At 42.6% G+C, this 6378-nt stretch overlaps 1 pseudogene; it reads left to right on the top strand.

Moving 5' to 3' along the window:
• The first annotated feature begins 4225 nt into the window (after window positions 1–4225).
• LOC143774941 (small ribosomal subunit protein uS2 pseudogene) lies at window positions 4226–4837 on the top strand (annotated as a pseudogene).
• Window positions 4838–6378: the final 1541 nt, after the last annotated feature.

Consider the following 6378-nt stretch of genomic DNA (forward strand, 5'->3'; position numbering starts at 1 on the left):
CCCACTGATTGATGTAGTGTTTTTGTGTTGAGGTAGAATTTAGAACACAAATCACGGAAAAAATAAATAGGCTTTCTATGGCCCACTGAATGAAAGGGAGAGAGGTGGCACACCCAGGAGTCAAGACTGGCACACAAGCTGAAAGGGCAATATTACTCTCCCACTGTTTTTTTATGTATTTTTTGTTTTTTTCAGGGAGACTTTAGAAACCCAATAATATTTAAAAAAAAAAATAAATAGGCTTTCTATGGCCCACTGAATGAGAGGGAGAGAGGTGGCACACCCAGGAGTCAAGACTGGCACACAAGCTGAAAGGGCAATATTATTCTCCCACTGTTTTTTTAGGTTTTTTTTTTTTTTTTTCAGGGAGAATTAGAAACCAAATAATATTAAAAAAAATAAATAAATAGGCTTTCTATGGCCCACTGAATGAGAGGGAGAGAGGTGGCACACCCAGGAGTCAAGACTGGCACACAAGCTGAAAGGGCAATATTACTCTCCCACTGTTTTTTTAGGTTTTTTTTTTTTTCAGGGAGACTTTAGAAACCAAATAATATTAAAAAAAAAAAAAAAAAATAGGCTTGCTATAGCCCACTGAATGAGAGATAGCACACACAGCAGTGGCACACAAGCCCTGACTGAGGCCAATATTTTTCTCCCACTGATTGATGTAGTGTTTTTGTGTTGAGGTAGAATTTAGAACACAAATCACGGAAAAAATAAATAGGCTTTCTATGGCCCACTGAATGAAAGGGAGAGAGGTGGCACACCCAGGAGTCAAGACTGGCACACAAGCTGAAAGGGCAATATTACTCTCCCACTGTTTTTTTATGTATTTTTTGTTTTTTCAGGGAGACTTTAGAAACCCAATAATATTTAAAAAAAAAAATAAATAGGCTTTCTATGGCCCACTGAATGAGAGGGAGAGAGGTGGCACACCCAGGAGTCAAGACTGGCACACAAGCTGAAAGGGCAATATTATTCTCCCACTGTTTTTTTAGGTTTTTTTTTTTTTTTTCAGGGAGAATTAGAAACCAAATAATATTAAAAAAAATAAATAAATAGGCTTTCTATGGCCCACTGAATGAGAGGGAGAGAGGTGGCACACCCAGGAGTCAAGACTGGCACACAAGCTGAAAGGGCAATATTACTCTCCCACTGTTTTTTTAGGTTTTTTTTTTTTTTCAGGGAGACTTTAGAAACCAAATAATATTAAAAAAAAAAAAAAAAAAAAAAAATAGGCTTGCTATAGCCCACTGAATGAGAGATAGCACACACAGCAGTGGCACACAAGCCCTGACTGAGGCCAATATTTTTCTCCCACTGATTGATGTAGTGTTTTTGTGTTGAGGTAGAATTTAGAACACAAATCACGGAAAAAATAAATAGGCTTTCTATGGCCCACTGAATGAAAGGGAGAGAGGTGGCACACCCAGGAGTCAAGACTGGCACACAAGCTGAAAGGGCAATATTACTCTCCCACTGTTTTTTTATGTATTTTTTGTTTTTTCAGGGAGACTTTAGAAACCCAATAATATTTAAAAAAAAAAATAAATAGGCTTTCTATGGCCCACTGAATGAGAGGGAGAGAGGTGGCACACCCAGGAGTCAAGACTGGCACACAAGCTGAAAGGGCAATATTATTCTCCCACTGTTTTTTTAGGTTTTTTTTTTTTTTTTCAGGGAGAATTAGAAACCAAATAATATTAAAAAAAATAAATAAATAGGCTTTCTATGGCCCACTGAATGAGAGGGAGAGAGGTGGCACACCCAGGAGTCAAGACTGGCACACAAGCTGAAAGGGCAATATTACTCTCCCACTGTTTTTTTAGGTTTTTTTTTTTTTTCAGGGAGACTTTAGAAACCAAATAATATTAAAAAAAAAAAAAAAAAATAGGCTTGCTATAGCCCACTGAATGAGAGATAGCACACACAGCAGTGGCACACAAGCCCTGACTGAGGCCAATATTTTTCTCCCACTGATTGATGTAGTGTTTTTGTGTTGAGGTAGATTTTAGAACACAAATCACGGAAAAAATAAATAGGCTTTCTATGGCCCACTCAGTGAGAGATGGCACACACAGGGATGGCACTGTAGCAGAAATGCCAATCTTAATCTCCCACAAAAAAAAAACAAAAAAAAAAAAAAAACTGTCCTACAATTACTATCTCCCTGCAGTAATGTAAGCCAGGTATGGCAGGCAGCAATAGGAGTGGACTGATGCACAAATTAAATAAAAAGTGTGGACAAACAAAAAAGATAGCTGTGCAGAAAGGAAGGAACAAGAGGATATGTGCTTTGAAAAAAGCAGTTGGTTTCCACAGTGGCGTACACACAGCAATACAGCTATCACGGAGCCTTCTAGGGCAGCCCAATGAGCTACAGCGCTGAGGGGAAAAAAAAAAAAAAAATAGCTTCCACAGTCCCTGCACACCGAAGGTGGTGTTGGACAGTGGAAATCGCTGCAGCACAAGCGGTTTGGTGGTTAGTGGACCCTGCCTAACGCTCTCCCTGCTTCTGACGAAGCGGCAGCAACCTGTCCCTAAGCTCAGATCAGCAGCAGTAAGATGGCGGTCGGCGGGAACGCCCCTTTATAGCCCCTGTGACGCCGCAGACAGCAAGCCAATCACTGCAATGCCCTTCTCTAAGATGGTGGGGACCAGGATCTATGTCATCACGCTGCCCACACTCTGCGTTCACCTTCATTGGCTGAGAAATGGCGCTTTTCGCGTCATTGAAACGCGACTTTGGCGCGAAAGTCGCGTACCGCATGGCCGACAAGCACAGGGGTCGGATCGGGTTTCATGAGACGCCGACTTAGCCAAAAGTCGGCGACTTTTGAAAATGATCGACCCGTTTCGCTCAACCCTACTCCTAACTCTTTATGGGCCGTGGTAGATCAGCTTACTCGGCAGCACACGGAGGTAGACACAAATATCCTGTCTCTTTAAATCTTTCGTTGGTTTAATCGACATGTGGCATAAACCAATGCAAAGTGAAAATAAGCACAGCCCTTCAGGCAAAAACAGGAAAAACAAAATGATATACAGTCTCTACATCTGCTGGGATCCACCAGCTCAGGATAGTAACCACTCACTGGTTCACCTTTTCCTTCTCAGGACACAAACCACTGGAGTTCCTCTCTCCAGCCCTACTGCATCCTGAATGCCTCTGGACACCAACTATTTAACTCTCAGACCACATCCTGGGGTAGAGATAAGGTGGACAACCTCCCACCCGCTTTATGGTTGTCCACAGAAATCCAGCCCTTAAAATGGCCTTTTAACTCCTCTCAACACAGTGTGCTGGAAGAAACTTCTGGGTTTTAAATCACTGAAACTAATAGCCTCCATGAAACGTATCTCTCTTTCAGCACTTTGCCAGTGACTTCGTCACAGGGGGTAAATCCTGCTTTCAAGTTCCCTTTAAGAGAATACATCTGATGGATAAGTAAGGAACCAGTAAGTAATCTCCTGTCAAGGCAGGAGTCCAGCACATTAATGGACTGTGGCTCTCTCTTGCCACTGATTTAACATTATTTTCCAATAGCGAGAAAGTGGTGGCAGATTGCTAATAATTAGGACATCGGTCAATAATTTTGTCTGTCCCCTGAAAGCACATCATAAAGGATCTGACAGGTCCCCTTTAACAAGTGTGCATCGTTGGCAACTTCTGGTCTAAGAAATGTCTTCTGTACTGTAAGTTGGAAAGTTTTCATCTGCTAATAGGCAGTATCACTTCACTTGTGATGAACTTTGCCGGAAAACATAAATCCAGCTGCTGGACCTGAGTAAGGCAGTCTTTTCAGAGGTGAACCCAGGGCACCATTTATATAATCCTGGCACCCAGAGATGGAAACTTGTGAATATTCATCTTCAACGCCTTATCTCTTCACTACAGCTGTGAAAAATATGCCTATTCTGGAAAAGTGTGGCTAAAAAATATTTTGTAATTTGTTTAACCATACTTTGAATAATTACCATGGGGGACTTTGTTCGACAGCCAGTTTCCATAGCTTTGACAAGCACATTTTGCTGGTTGGAGAATTGCAAGTTCCATAGACTCTAAGCAAGGGCAGCTGGGAGAAGCAGAGGCTACATTTTTAGTGCAGGGCTGCAGATTAGTGCATAGTTAAACACAATATCATAGTTTGACAAAAGATCATTTTTGGGTGTTTTCCTTACTAGTTTTTCTGCCTTTTCTCTACTGTTTATCACCATTTAATATGTGGCATCTTATGTCAATATTCCTACAATTGCCCTCTGCAAACAGATTCTCCTCTGCGCTATGTGGATATTGCAATTCCCTGTAACAACAAGGGGGCTCACTCAGTTGGCCTCATGTGGTGGATGTTGGCCCGTGAAGTTCTTCGTATGAGGCACAATATCCCGCGAGCACGCATGGGAGGTCATGTCTGATCTTAATTTCTATCGTGATCCAGAAGAGATTGAAAAAGAGAAGTAAGCTCCTGCTGAGAAGGCTACCACAAACGAGGAATACCAGGGTGAATGGACTGCACCTGTTGCAGAATTTAATACAACTGAAGTTGCAGACTGGTCAGAGGGCGTTCAGGTTCCTTCAGTGCCCATTCAACAGTTTGCTGATCGTCGTGAACTTCCAGCAGTGCCCAAAGTTCCAGCGGAAGACTGGAGTTCACAGCCTGCTAGCAAGGATGATTGGTCTGCTGCTCCAACTGCTCAAGCATCGGAGTGGGTTGGAACAACCACTGAATGGTCCTAAAGAATTATCTGGTGTCACTTATTTTAGTGCCTGCTATGATCCCAGAATAAACATGAACATCAAGTCCACCAAAAGAAAGAAATTCACATCCGCACTGCTGATCTTGGTGAATCCAGGATGATAAATGTTTACCGCTGTAACATCTACAGGCTGCGCTGGCTATGCGTCTCCTCCACTCTTTTGCTTAATGGGGGTGCCGCATCCAAAACAAAAGTTCAGAGTCCAATGAAAAAAATAAACAGAAAAGGAGCGCACTTACCCCAGTGGAGTTCAACATCACTTTATTAGGACATTCTTAAAAATCGGAGGCAGGGAGGGATAGTGTCAAATGCGGACAACGGCCGTTTCGTGCTCCACGGCACTTCAACGGGTCCTACCACTGACCGAATCCGGGGAGTGTTTTATAGACCCACCTGGGTCACAAACACCTCCCCCTACCTAATCAGAACATGAACACAATTACATTTAAAAACAACATATAAAATTTAAAAACAACCTCTATACACAAAAAGATGAGACAAGGGGGAAATGTGGTTAACGAGAGAGTATTATAGAACAGAAGCAATTAGGCAACTTTCAGATGGAAAAACATATCTAAAGTTAAAGGGGGATCCCACCACAAAATTCAAGAATCTTTTACGTACTTTTTTGAGATGTTATGTGGAAAAAAGGGTTTTCTCCTCCAAACAGACCGAAAAATTGCTTCCAGAATACCCGAGAAAGCCGCATTGGTACCACATACCCAAATTACACAAATCAGTGGAGGCCCCCCCGGCCATCCCATCGTATCGGGGGTGGGCTCTCTTACTGAACCTCTGTCTTCCTATATTGACTGGCTGCTGCGTCCACTCCTGCGGGATATCCCTTCTTACATTAAAGACACGGGGGATTTTTTTTTTAAATCTTGAAGGGTTTTGAATGGCACGAAACATATGCCTTGACTTCGATTGATATCGAAAGTCTATATACAAGAATCCCTCAGGAATTGGGGGTGGACACCGTTAGACGCATTTTAGAAAACACACCTACAGGAGGAGATACTGTGCAATTTATCTGTGAAGGACTTTCCTTCATCCTTAGGCATAATGCCTTCCAATTTGATGGCCAGTGGTACCTGCAGACGGAGGGTACCGCGATGGGTACCCCCGTCGCATGTACCCTGGCCAATCTCTTCCTTGCCAGGTTTGAGGAGGAGTACGTTTACTCCTCTAATAACCCCTTTGTTCGACATATCAAGCTTTATGCTAGGTATGTCGATGATATATTCATGGTGTGGGATGGGCACCAGGATACATTCACAGAGTTTGTGAGGTACCTGGGGACATCAAACACCATGAATATGGGGTTCACCTCGGAATTTGGAGGAACCAATCTGTTTTTTTAGATGTGAGATTACGTATTAATGAAGGAAGCATATCCACAGAGGTGTACCGAAAACCGTCTGCCTCAAATTCACTATTGCATTACAACAGTGCCCATCCCTCGTATATGAAGCGATCCCTACCGTATAGTCAATTCCTTAGGGTGAAAAGACTTAATAGTGATCCAATGGGGTTCACGAGGCAGTCAGTTGATTTGGTTGAGAGATTCAAAAAACGTGGTTATCCCCCCGATGTGTTAAGCACAGCCTATGATAG

Source organism: Ranitomeya variabilis, chromosome 5, assembly GCF_051348905.1.
Source record: "Ranitomeya variabilis isolate aRanVar5 chromosome 5, aRanVar5.hap1, whole genome shotgun sequence".
Classification (NCBI taxonomy): domain Eukaryota; kingdom Metazoa; phylum Chordata; class Amphibia; order Anura; family Dendrobatidae; genus Ranitomeya; species Ranitomeya variabilis.